This window comes from Prionailurus viverrinus, chromosome B4, assembly GCF_022837055.1.
Source record: "Prionailurus viverrinus isolate Anna chromosome B4, UM_Priviv_1.0, whole genome shotgun sequence".
NCBI classification, from domain to species: Eukaryota; Metazoa; Chordata; class Mammalia; order Carnivora; family Felidae; genus Prionailurus; species Prionailurus viverrinus.
The window spans coordinates 10,991,076-11,004,839 of record NC_062567.1 but is presented as its reverse complement, the minus strand read 5'-3'; positions in this window follow the sequence as shown (position 1 = coordinate 11,004,839).

The following is a 13,764-nucleotide window of genomic DNA, read 5'->3' as shown; positions in this document are numbered from 1 at the left end:
TGAGCCCTGCGTCGGGCTCTGTGCTGACAATGCACAGCCTGGGGTCTGCTTCCTCTCTCTCTCTCTCTCTCAGAAATAAATAAACATTAAAGAAACCCCAGATGTCGACCAACCCTAGGTTCTGTCCTCTGTCCTGCTCACACACTACACATTCCCCTTTTTACCACACCCAAGGACTCCCATCACTGGACCACCACTGTGTCTGCAGCCCAAACCTGCTGTTGATCAGCCCGGCTGCTGACGGGGCATCTCCATCCAGATGACCCTCAAGCATCTCCGACTCAACTTGTCCCAAGATGGAGTCACCATGCATCACCCCGTGAGCCTCTCTGCCTACCCCCCTCAAAACAGCCCAGTTTTCCCAGTTTCCTCCAAATCTGCTACCCCACTGTCATGGTTTTACCGTACAGTTTCCCCAGCCAGAAACCTCAGGGTCAACCTCACCACCCAAATTCAGGCACCAAGTCCTATCAATTCCGCCTGCTATCAGGAAACAATGAATATTTCACATGTCCAGCCGGCCCGGGCTTTCTGAGTAAAATTTACCGGTGTCCTAGGTTTAAGGATGAGTGTAACCATTCCTCGGAAGACAGAGATAGTGAATTACTTCAGAGAGATTTACGGGTGTATCTCCCCTCGAGCCACTTCTTTGCCATTCATTTATGTTCCTTTACCTGTGTTGTAACACATAGGGACCTTCTTCCCCTTCTCTCCCAAGATTTGTTTCCATTAAGAAGTTAAGGTTTCTGGGGCGCCTGGGTGGCTCAGTCGGTTAGGCGTCGGGTCATGATCTTACGGTTTGTGAGTCTGAGCCCCACGTTGCGTTCTGTGCTGACAGTGTGGAGCCTGGAGCCTGCTTCAGATTCTGTGTCTTCCTCTCTCTCTCTCTGCCCTACCCTGCTTGCTCACACGCACATGCTCTCTCTCTCTCAAAAATAAATATTAAAAAAAAATATTTTTAATTAAAAAAGAAGTTAAGGTTTCTCTTCACTGAAAGGGAGGAGGCAGCTATGCAGTAGATCCTATGAAGCGCCAAAATTTATAATTTGGGGGTCCTCTTCTATAGCATGGATCCCCTTTATATGTGCAATCTGACACTTGCCCTCTGCATTGCCCCAAGGGGTGAGATGGGGCAGCGTGCAAAGATATTTTTTAAAGTAAATAGCCTGCCTCTGATCCAGAAACCTTGTTTTGCTACCAGGATAAAATAACTATGGGTATAAAGACTTCTCAGATGCCAAGTGTGTCCCAGACCTGTTCTTGTGGTTGCAAATGACAGAAACCGAACTCAGACTAGCACAAATAAGGGACTTCATCACTAAGGGAGATTTGCCAGCCAGATGACAAGGTGTGATATTGTCATTAAAGTAAGAAATATATACGTGGACTTTGTCCTTCCTCCTGGCAGAGCTCCTAAAACCCCTGTTATTTCTTAAGTGGTAAGAGCGATTAAGGTATCTTGGTATTCATAACAAATCCTTTCAGCCATACCTGAGTTTGTTCAGGAAGTGACTCTTGGACTGCTCCTAAGGATGGGGGCTGATTGCACGGAGACCCAACCATGTGACTAGAAAGTAGGAGCTTCAATCTCCCTCCCAACCCCCCTCCCGCCTCGGAGGAGGGGGGAGGGGCTGGAGGTTGAATTGATTGCCAGCAGTCAGTGATTTAATCAACTGTGTCTATGTCAGGAAGCCTCCATAAAAACCCAAAAGGATGGGATTCGGAGAGTGTCTGGGTTGGTAAACCTGTGGAGATTGGGGGAGAGCAGTCGGCTCAGAGAGCATAGAAGCTCCACCCCCTTCCCTGCCCCCATACCTTGTCCTACACATCTGGTTCTTCCTGAGTTACGTCCTTTTATACTAAACTAGTAAGCAAAATGTTTCTCCAAGGTCTCTAAACCTCTCTGGCAAATTAATGGCATGTGAGGTTAGGGTCATGGAAACCTCTGATCTATAGCCAGTGGGTCAGAAGCACAGGGGACAATTTGGGACTTGTGATTGGCATCTGAAGTGCGGGGGGGGGGGGGGGGGGGTAGGGTGACAGTCACGTGGGACTGAGCCCTGAACCTGTAGAACCTGATGCTGTCTCCAGGTAGATAGTGTCAGAACTGAGTCAAATTGTAGGACACCCAGCTGGTGGTGGAGAATTTCTTTGTGGTACTGGAAACCCAAACACACCAGAAATGGGGTCAGAATTGTACAAGGGTTGGGGCGCCCCGGGGGCTCAGTCGGTCGGGCGTCCGACTTTGGCTCAGGCCATGATCTCAAGGCTCGTGAGTTTGAGCCCTGCGTCGGGCTCTGCGCTGACAGCTCGGAGCCTGGAGCCTGCTTCGGGTTCTGTCTCTCCCTCTTTCTCTCTGCCCCTCCCCCGCTCACACGCTGTTTCTCTCTCAAAAATAAACATTAAGAAAACATACTAATTTTAGAATTGTACGAGGGAACCGAACCACAGAACACAGGGTGTAAAAATAAGGGTTTCATGTTTTATAGATGACGTCCCTAATGCATTCTCTTTTGATTCTCACAACTCCCCTGTCATGACTAAAGCAGGTGATATTAACCCACTTTGATATCCAAAGATACCAAAATTGAGTGGGTTGCCCAAACGGTGGTAAAGACCCAGGATTTGAACAGACACCCAGATGCTTTACTCAGAAGTGAGGTATTCCCCCCATGACACGCAGCTGCCTCACAGAGCTTAATTCCAGGGATAAACAGCGGTGACACTTAGTACTTCCTCTGCTTAGAAGCAGGTTCCAAGCACTTCGTGTGGATCATCTCATGTAACCATTCTGCAGTGCTTATGGAAAAGTGTTACTTACTTTAAAAAAAAAAAGTTTTATTTTTTATTTATTTTTGAGAGAGATAGAGTGTGAGCAGTGAGGGGCAGAGGGAGGGAGACACAGAATCTAAAGCAGGCTCCAGGCTCTGAGCTGTCAGCACAGAACCTGACGTGGGGCTCGAACCCACAACTGAGAGGTCATGACCTGGGCCGAAGTTAGATGCTTAACTGACTGAGCCACCCAGGTGCCCCCAAAGTGTTACTTTCTTAGGAAAGCAAAACGCTATGTCTCCCAGCATGCTAGCAATTTGATAAAGAGTTAAAACAACTATATACATTCTTTTAAGAAGCGTGGGGGTGGTTACTGAGGTCTTCAATGATCCTGTGTGCACCTTAGAAAGAAAACTCAATCCTTCCTCCCGAAGGTGGGAAATTTTGGAGTCCTGTGGTGTTAGTCGCTCCTTAAAGGCCAGGCAAGGAAGGAAATTTGGTTAAGAGAGATCAACTACCCAGTGGTGGAAATTTTCATGTTTTTTAAATTTTTTTTTTTTTTTTTTTAGAGAAGGCACAAGTGAGCAAGAGGCAGAGAGAGAGAGAGAGAGAGAATCCCACAAGGAGCAGAGAGAGAGACAGAGACAGAGACAGAGAAAGGAAGAGAGAGGGAGAAATGGGTCTCACCCGAAGCGGGCCTCAAACTCACAAACCATGAAATCATGACCTGAGCCAAAGTTGGACGCTTAACCCACTGAGCCACCCAGGTGCCCCGAAAATTTCATGTTTGTTATCAGGAGACACACAAAAGGGGCAAAAGGATGATAAATATAATACAACCACTTGGAATTAGAGAATAGCTCAAATTGCCCTGGAGATCAGTTACATTTTTCCTTTTTAAACAAGGCCGGAAAGACAGATTTTCCTTTTCTTGAGTGAGAGCGGAGGATTGTAGAGGAAGTTTGCCTTTTGTCCAGATTGGAGGGTGAAAGAAAAGCCGGAAAGGGACATCTTCAGAGGAGTGCCACAGAGCAGAGAGGATTCTTGGCCAGAGACACTTACAGAGAGGTTGTTTTTGAAAAAGGTTGCTGTTCTCTAATACTGATGCTAGCTCCTTTCCAGTCAGCATGGGAATGAGACAGTATCGACCAATGAACAGCGGAGGGTGTCTCCATGAACGGCAGTGAAACGTTTTGTGTGAGCCTCTGCGGTCCTTTAATGTGCAGAGAGCTGTCCTCACTCCTTGTTCTGTGTTAACAATACAGCGCACCGTCTGAACTTCACTTTTTCACAGGGCCAACAGAATAACGCTTGGACCTTCAGGAAAATCTTATGGTTGGGAAAAGCAAGTATACTTGCAGAGACGTGCATGATGCATCAGTAATATGGGCTATTCAACTAGAATTTTAGCTCACTGAAGTAGAACGTCAGGACGCAAAGAGGAAATGTAATTGCTTCTAGAAACAGAAACGTCATCTTTCAATTATTTTGTAGGCAGAGACTTGCACAACGGTGTGTGTGCGTGTGTGTGTGTAAAGGAGAAGAGAGGCAGTGCATATAAGAGCTGATAAGAAACACTAGCCACCAGATGAATTTATTTTAAAATTATGAAAACAATGTTACTGAACCATGTAGTGACTTTCGGTGTTTCCTCTCTTTATAAAACAAATTCTTTGGCAGATGAAAAGCTGTTTGCTAAGTTCTCTCGATATCCTTTTTCCTTTACATCCTTAGACGTAGTACCAAAATGACATCTCTTGTGTGTTTAGAGGTATTTTCTCTGCCTCTTTCTGGTTAACAATCCCTTTCTTCTTTGCAAATGATGCCCAGTATACAGGGTGGAACCCAACGCCCTGTGTCTACTAGGGAAGTATAGTGATTGGTCCACATTCACAGTGATTGATCAACGTAGCAGCCAATCAGAATCCTCCTCTGCCCCCCCCCCTTTTTTTTTCCACTGGGGCTAGAAAAAGTAAGGCCAGTGGTAGAACAACATATATGAGCCGCTGAAGCTGTTAATAGTCACATTCCTTTAACTACTTGAGCCCCCCACTAACTTTCCAATGACATCCCCACTTTGCCAAAGGTAGCCAGGCCACAATAAGATCACGTGAACTTGACACGCAGAGAGAAGAGCCCTGCTACGTTCAGGACTGCGGTTCCAGTTGCTTCCAAGCCTCAACTGGAATCACTTTCATTCCTTTCACTTTATTATTCACCCCTTCCCTCCATTATTTACAATATTCCAGGGGCACCTGAGTGGCTCTGTTACGGAACTAGGCTGGAGCGCCGGCGGGAAAACCAAGCGGCACTCGGAGATCTTGGTGGATGGGAGATTTATTTAACACCGGCGGGCTCAGAGGAGACCCTTTCTCCAAAGATCTGAGCCCTGAATGCAAGTGGGGAGGCTAACTTATAGTCGTCAGCTTCCTTATCTGTGGGGGTTTTCGCGTGCCCAGCAAACAAAGGAAGAAGAACCCGGAGAAGGGGTCTCCAAGCTAGAGACCAGAGCTTGTTTTAGTCCCATCGGCCATCTTTGGCCTACTTTATTCACTTCTCCAACAATCCTACCCAATTATTACACTCATAAGTCATCACGATAGCAATCATGAGGCACCATGACAAGACAAATTCTCATTCTGCTGCATTTTAATGTTTATTTATTTTTGAGAGAGGAAGACAGAGCATGAATGGAGGAGGGACAGAGAGAGAGGGAGTCGCAGAATCCGAAGCAGGCTCCAGGCTCCAAGCTGTCGGCACAGAGCCCGACGTGGGACTCAAACCCAAGAACTGTGAGATCATGAGCCACCCAAGCACTCCTCATTCTGTTGGGTTTTAGATGCTCATTCTTTAAATGAGAACTAGAGCATTCCTAGCTCCCCCTGCCTCTGTATTATAGTATTTTCCCATTGGAGATAGGAAAGTATGTAAGAATCATGAATTGTGTGAATGGTAATCAAAATCATCCTGTTGACACAATCTCTGCCTTTGATCTTAAGGAGGGGGTGGGAGCAAAGTTTGTCATCAGAGCTGAGATCAGAACTGTCTGACAGAATAGAGTTTTAAATGAATTTACTTGTCTTTTATATCCCATGTTTTTGCATTGACATAACTTTTTAATTCATTTAAAAAATCTTCCCCACCTCCTTTTTTTATTTCCTCACTAACTCAGCATCTTACTTTTAGTCCCTACATCAAACCTTCTACGACCTTGGCAGGCTCAGGGACAAATCCATTTGTAACTTTACAATTGCACGTTGCCTTAACATGCACCCATACTGTAAGCCCAGAGCACATAAAATAAACCTACAACCAACTCACCTGACTGACCCTCCTATACCAAATGTCAATTTAGAAATAAATGCCCCTGGGGCACCTGGGTGGCTCAGTCGGTTAAGCGTCTGACTTCGGCTCAGGCCCTGATCTCATGGTTCGTGGGTTCGAGGCCCTCGTCAGGCTCTGTGCTGACAACTCGGAGCCTGGAGCCTGCTTCAGATCCTGTGTCTCCCTCTCTCTCTGTCCCTTCCCCACTCTCACTCTGTCTCTCTCTCTCTCTCTCTCTCAAAAATGAATAAACATTAAAGAAATAGATGCCTCTTCGGCCGAGACAAGCCCAGAATAACAACCAAAATTCAAAGGTAAAATAGGTCAGGGTTGAGATGATACAGAGAGCCTGAAGAGTTGGCCTGGGAAGGTCCAAGGAGGAGGTGAGGCTTGCACTCAATTTAGAAAGTCAAATGAAAGAGTTTTTCCAGACCAGAGAAGAGAGGCCAAGGTTAGGATGAGGTCAGCTTATTTGCCAGGACTCAGCTATCCAGCTCCCAAATGATGTTTCTCTGCGTGTTTATTCTCTGTGACCAAGACTCCAAACAGATGTACCCACAATGATGAAGTTTCAGGGTGATGGTGGTGTTCGTGGGGTTCGGAGCTGACAGGCAAGAAAGAATTCTTGAAGACGTCTTTGGTGCAAAAAGGTTATATTAAAGCTCGGGGACAGGACCCATGGGCAGGACGGGCTGCGCTGCAGGTGTGGGGGGGGACCATTTGATGGAGTGGGGTGGGGGGGGAGATGAAGTCAAGTGGGAGTTTCCAAAGAGGCTCTCACGTGCTAAAGACTTCCTGGAAGCCTAGCTATTGTCAAGCTAAGGTGGTTCTGCCTCCACCAAAGCATTAAGATAGTAGGGAGTTCCTGGCCCTTGGGCCATTGATGGGATTTGCCTTTTTCTGGTAAACTGGTGGAGAGTCTTTTGTCCTTTCCTGTTTTGGGGTCCGAGGAATATCACACATGTCTGAAGTGGGGGGGGGGGGGGGGAGGAGGGACGGGGCGGGGCGGGTGCAGCTTGTACTTTGCCCTCAGCCTCCCCCACAATCCCTCATCAACTAGATGTGGAGGTAAACTGACTACCCCATAACATCTTGAATTTTTCAACTATAGCTTAATTATTTATTTTACTTGAATGAAAAAAAAAAAAACCTTCAATCCTGCCCTTTGCAGCAATATAGATGGACCTTGAGGGCATTATGCTAACTGAAGTACCCAGACAAAGGCAAATGCTGCTGGCATCACTTAGATGTGGAATCTGGTTTTAAAAAGTCAGATTAATACAAACAGAGAGTAGGAGTGCCTGGGTCAGTTAAGCATCTGACTTCAGCTCAGGTTCATGATCTCACAGTTCATGACTTTGAGCCATGCATCGGGGCTCTGCGCTGACAGCTCAGAGCCTGGAGCCTGCTTCTGATTCTGTGTTTCCCTCTCTCTCTCTGCCCTTCCTCCGCTTGCACTCTGTCTCTCCCTCTCAAAAATAAGTCGACATTAAAAAAAAAGAAGAAAGCGATGGGACTGGGGAAGGGGGAAAGGTGAGAGGGTTGGAAAAGGGTACAAACTTTAGCTCTAGGACGCATAAGGTCTGAGGATCTTCTGGAACGCAGGTTGACTATACTGGATAACACTGTGCTACATAATTGCAATTGGCTAACGGAGCAGAACTTAAATGTTCTCATACATGCACAAAAAGATGAATATGTAAGGTGGTGGATGTGTTAATTAAGTAAATGGTAGGAATCCTTTCACGAAAATGTTTCTATTTAACTCTAGCCTCCGGGACATTAGCTGTCAGATGATGACATCAGTTGTGAGTCAGAAGCTCTCAATTTTCAGGAATACCATAGTAACAATGTTCTTTTTTTTTTTTTTTCCATTTGAGAATAACCTTTGCAATAATTAGAGAAATGCCTTTGTATGACTCAGTGTTTTTTCTCCCTCCGTCCTCTGAAGCCTGTAACACTGACCTGCCCTAGGAATCCTGGATTCCAGAAACCCTTGGTGGATTAAGTCAGCGCGCATTGTCGTTGAGATTGCTCACAAGTGTGATTACCCCTTATCTGTTTCCTTTGAGAAAGTCACTCCAATTGTTTCCATGTGTGAATTTACTGATGAAGCCATTACACGTCTGTCATCCACTCACACCCTCCTGTGCTGATCACTGAGATAATGACAGGGTGGTGGTCCCACATGACTCAGTCCTTCCAAGCGTAAGCAGCCCCAATATGAACGTTTTTAAATTGTTTAAAAGGAGTATGAACGAGAAATTCACATTTTTTACTGCAGGTTGTGGAACTCCTGACCAGGCCAGGGACAATAGCCCCCACCCCCCACCCCGAGCCACGGCATTTGCTTCTATGGCAGGCCCTCCAACCACTCTATCTGTAACATCGCTGTGATCCAGAAAGAGCCCGTTCCTTCCCCATGGGATGGAGGGCTCTCAGCCTTGAGTCTCCAGATAAACTTACAATTTTGCTGGGGAAACAAATACACATACTTGAGAAATTAACGGGGCAAGTAGAAAGAAAGGATGTCAGCCTTTGACGTCTATATATGCAACTCTCCCACCTGGAGAATGGCTGTCAGGCTGATTCCCCCCAGAAAGACGAAAGGGAAAGAGTATAGGTTCCATGCGGGTCTGAGGCCCTTCCCAGAAGACTGTGGGAAGAGTTGATGCGTTCCTAGGTGCGGTCACATGCCTCTCCTTTAAAACCACCAGGGATCTTAAAGTTGTGATCAGAGCAAGCGTCTTCGAAGGACAAATTCTGACTGTTAGAGAAAACGAGACTGTGGGCTTATTTAAAGTGGCACATCGGCTGCCTCTCTGTGGAAGTGACCACATAAGCACAGGGCAGGGACCCCTTTTGCTAAACAGTGTTGCAGCCACACATGGCAGAGTGCGAGGCTTCAGGGAGGGCAGGGGCTACTACTCCCCAAAGTTCAGCCTTCGGTCTCTTGAGAATGAGTTGTCTTGTACAGAATGCGTCGGGTGAATCAGTGAAAGGACTTCCCCAGAAGCTGATGCTGGGGTAGCAGAGCATCATGGGCAGAAACTTAAAAAGGAAATGTCCAGGAACTGGTCCCACAACACTTAGCCCACTTACGAAAGGGTCATGAGAGAGAGCGGGAGCATTTGGGAAGATTTCTTTGGACAAAACAGTGCTGTGAACTCCACGCACAGGGCCAGACCCTGGGGAGGGGGCCAAGGCCACTGTGGGCAGAGAGGCTGGAGTCACAGAGGAGGGGCACTGACCACAACCTTCCCCTCTCTCTGGCCACATGTTCTGCGTTATGGCCAGCCCCATGGAGAAGAAGAGAAAAGACTGAAGGCTAAAACTAGTTTTGCTCATTTACAGGGCTGAGCATTCTGACTGATGAATTGAAATGCATCTTGTCAAGACTGTTGACTGTTGTTCCTTGAGAGTGACCAGAAATGTCACCAACTTGACAGTTTTTGATGGATGGACAGAGGGAACTTCCCCCTGCCCCCAACAAAGGACAGCGGGAGAGAAAACCAGGTTTAAGTTGCGTCTGATTATGCAACAAGTTTAGTAACTTAAACCTGGTTCCCTCCTATAGTTTCTCCTTCATTCTCCTCCAAGCACGTAGTAGAATCTATTCCATTTCTTTGCAACACCTGGGTTCCCATCCTGTGTAAAAACATCTGCTAATTTAAAGAGTTTGTGTTAAGAGTGCTCTTGGCAGTTGTAGGGAGGAAGAATTATATTTTTAGGGACAAAAAGATTGACAATAAACAGAAGGGCCGAAGAAGACCGAAAATGTTTAGTGAGACAGAGATGGCTCGTGTATGTGGAAGGATGCTGGGCCCTGGGCAACAAGTGGCCAGTCTCACCCAAGATACCCCTACCCTAGCAAGACTCGGGGACTGTAGAGCCACTGGACAGAGAGGAGCCATGTAGACCTGGATCCCAATTGTCCAGCACAAGCTTCGAGGAAAGACACTACCAAGTGCACTGGTGCCAATTAAGACCCATGGTGGGGAGATGGTCCAATAATGCCTAAGAGTGAATAGCCTGCTAATCCAGGTGCCTGGGGTCTCAGACTCACATCTCAAAAATAATGAAATTCATTTGGATGTGCCTTCTGTAAGTTTGTAGCCTGAGATCCACACCCGTCACAATAGCAAGGAAATATTTGGCACTAAGATGTGATGGGCAACCAAAGAAATAATCAGCCGGCAGGCAACAGACTGACATTTTCACCAATTTATGAGTTTTCAAATTCCAAGATTTAGGGGGTTTTTTTTTGTGCTATTTAACAGATTGTTTTCTTCCCAGGAAGTATTTTTCTGTGGTCATAATAAGTACAGTAAAACCTTGGTTTGCGAGCGTAATTTGTTACAGAAACATGCTTGTAATTCAAAGTGCTTGGATATCAAAGTGAATTTCTCCATAAGAAATAATAGAAACTCAGATGCTTCCTTCCACAGCCCAAAAGTATTCATATAAAAATGATTACAATACAGTAATATAATACAAAATCATGAACAAAATACAAAGTATAAAGAGAAATAAACAAATGAACCTGCACTTACCTTTGAAAACCTTCGTGGCTGGTATGAGGGAGATGAGAGGAGGGTGATTGTGTAGGACAATTTTCACTATCACTCACGGAATCACTGCTATCTATTGGTTCAATGGAATCTTTTTCTTTTCGTAACAAGGAACCTATCCAATGACACTTGCTTTTGTCTCCTTTTGAGTATTTCGCGGAAATGTGACATCTCATTGTCCTTAAACAGATTCATTGCTCCCATTGCTACCACCTCATTCGGTGGTGGTGTTTTCTACAAAATTTTGCACTGTTTCCCACATTTTACACATCTCCCTAATCTCATTTGAAGTGAGGGATTCCTTCGCCTTTTTCTCTTCCTGCTCTACAGATGAGATGCAGACATAGACTTATAAAATCCTGCTATTTCGGCCACTTGCATCCCTCACTTGTACTTCTCGATGATTTCCTTAACTTCCGCCATAATCATCTCCTTCTTCTTAGTGCCTTTCTTTTCAACCTTTTTCTGCATGGGGGCCATTGTATACACTTGCACGGATGTTGACTACATTACAGTATTAATAAACTCTGGTCATATACTGTATTTAATGTAACTGGCAATAAGGCAGCAGAGGGAAGGCTCTATATCCGCAGGCAGACTGACTAGAATGAAGCAAAGCATTCCTAAGCCTCCTCTTGTGTAGAAAAGCAAAGGACTGTGCATAGGTGCTTTGAAGTGACAAAAAAAACCAAAAAACAAAACAAAAAAAAAACACGCTCATGCTGGGCACCTTCTAACATTCTGAAAAATCACTGATTTCTGCCAAACATCAAGACCTGAGACCGAGCATCCAAGCCTGGGAGATGATCACCCACAATCCCGCAGTGAGAGAGAGAGAAGAACCATTGGCTCAGTTGTGATCATGTGACATTCAGCATCAGGTACGCCTCGTGTTACAAGACATCACTCGTTTATCAAGTTAAAATTTATTAGAAATAGTTGCTCGTCTTGCAGAACACTCACAGAACAAGTTACTTGCAATCCAAGGCTTTACTGTACCTAAGTAGTTGGCAGACAAGGCAATTTAAGGTGTTCTTTAAGAAAAGTGAGACAATTGTGGGGTTTTTTCTTGGTGTAGTAGACAGCCCTGGGTTTGCCTGCCAGGAACCCCTTTCTAGAAACATGTTTTCAGAACACCACACTATCCCTGCAGTTGATTAATCCGCAGGTTCTCCAAAGGGTATGGTGCCCGTGGTCCAGGTGGCCTTTCAGCCTCCATCCGTCCCTGACACTATGATGTAGCAGCTGAGAAGCTTGGGTAGGACTGACTGCAGAAGTGGGCCCTGACTGGCCAAGATAGTGAGCATAAACACATCCTCCTTGCCCAGTGAGTGGTTGACGAATGAGCACATGGTCTAAGTTGGTCTAATTAAAGTGACATTAAAGGCTTTTGTGCACCCATTGGAGGAAAAATAAATATTCTCTTTCTGTACAGTGAAGGCTGAAACTGCTAGGGTCCTTTTGCTATCAGGAAGAAAGGCAGGGAGTGCACCTGACAGAAAGACGGAGGGAGGGCAAGCCAAAAGCATCACAGAGAAACTGAATGGGAGTCTGGATCAAACCAACCCCAAAGCCTTCCAATGCCATCGGACTTTTGAAATGTGGTTTAAGAAGTTCACTTCATTATTTAAGTCTGTTTGAATTGTGTTTTGTGCTGTATCCTGATCTGTAAAATTTGGTTCCATGAAGAGGGGAATTATAAGTAACAGACCCTAAAATGTGATCTTGACTAAGTGAAGTAAGTTGAATGGAAAACAATGAGAACAATGCTATTTTATGTAATGGCAATCATAAATTAGAGTTCAGAAGATGTGCTTACCAAGATCTTAACACGAGATTTGGTAGAAAAATTCAACATGTTGGAGTGTCTTGATTGCTTATTGTAGCCTTCCGTAAGATTCCACAAGAAAGAGATGTGCTTAGGCTTTAGAGAAAGAAAATATTATTTTGCTAAAATAAAATATTAGTAAATGTCTTAATAGAGCCTGAAATTTAAGAGATCGGCGGGTTTCAAAATATGGAGTCTGATATGGTTGAAAAAGCCAAACTCTTTACTTCAGGTCAGCTGAGGAAAATCTTGCAGGAGAGACAAGCAGGGTTTAGGGAGGCATGATTCTGTCTGCCAAACATAGACAATGACTCTCCTTGCACGGATGGTTGCAGCATAACATCAGGGAACAGAGTAGCTGTCCCTCCCCATCCTGACTCATTATTCTGAATTTTCCTGGGGGCAGAAGCCTAGGCAGAAGCATGGTCATTAACCAAAGGCTAAGAATGGATGAAGGGGAACTAGAAGAAAGACAGTTCCCTATCTGAAGGCTACCGGGCTTTGGGTATAAGCCCATGACATTGACTATATTCTTGTTATATTTTCAGTAGAATTTCTGTAACTGCCACCTCGTGCTATGATGTTGAACATCTCCTGTTCATCTTTCTTTTAACTGGATCTAGTTCTGGTAAAGAGATAGTTTTGTTTGACTCACAGTCTTTGGCTTCCTGCTCTCAGTATGTTTTTTTTTTATTTGGTTGGCCTGGGTCATAATGCCTCCTCATATGAATGGGAAAATGAAAGATCCCCCTAACAAAGCTCTCTTTTTATTTTATTTTATTTTATTTTATTTTATTTTATTTTATTTTATTTTATTTTATTTTTAAAGTTTATTTATTTTGAGAGAGAGAGAGAAAGCACAAGCAGATGAGGGTCAGAGAGAAGGAGAAACAGAATCCCAACCAGGTTCTGTGCCATCAGCACAAATGCAGGTTTCCAACCCACAAACTCTGAGATCACGACCTGAGCTGAGATCAAGAGTTGGTCGCTCAACCATCTAAGCCATTCAGGCGCCCCTATTTTATTTATTTTATTTTATTTTATTTTATTTTATTTTATTAAGAGAAAAAGAGAGTGCACACAAGCACAAGCAGGGGAGTGGGGAGGGGAGGGGTGGGAAGAGAGAGAGAGAGAGAGAGAGAGAGAGAGAGAGAGAGAGAATATCTTAAGCAGGCTCCATGCTAAGCCTGGAGTCCAATTCGGAGCTCAAGCTCACAACTGTGGGATCATGACCTGAGCTGAAATCAAGAGTTAGATGCTCAGGGTACC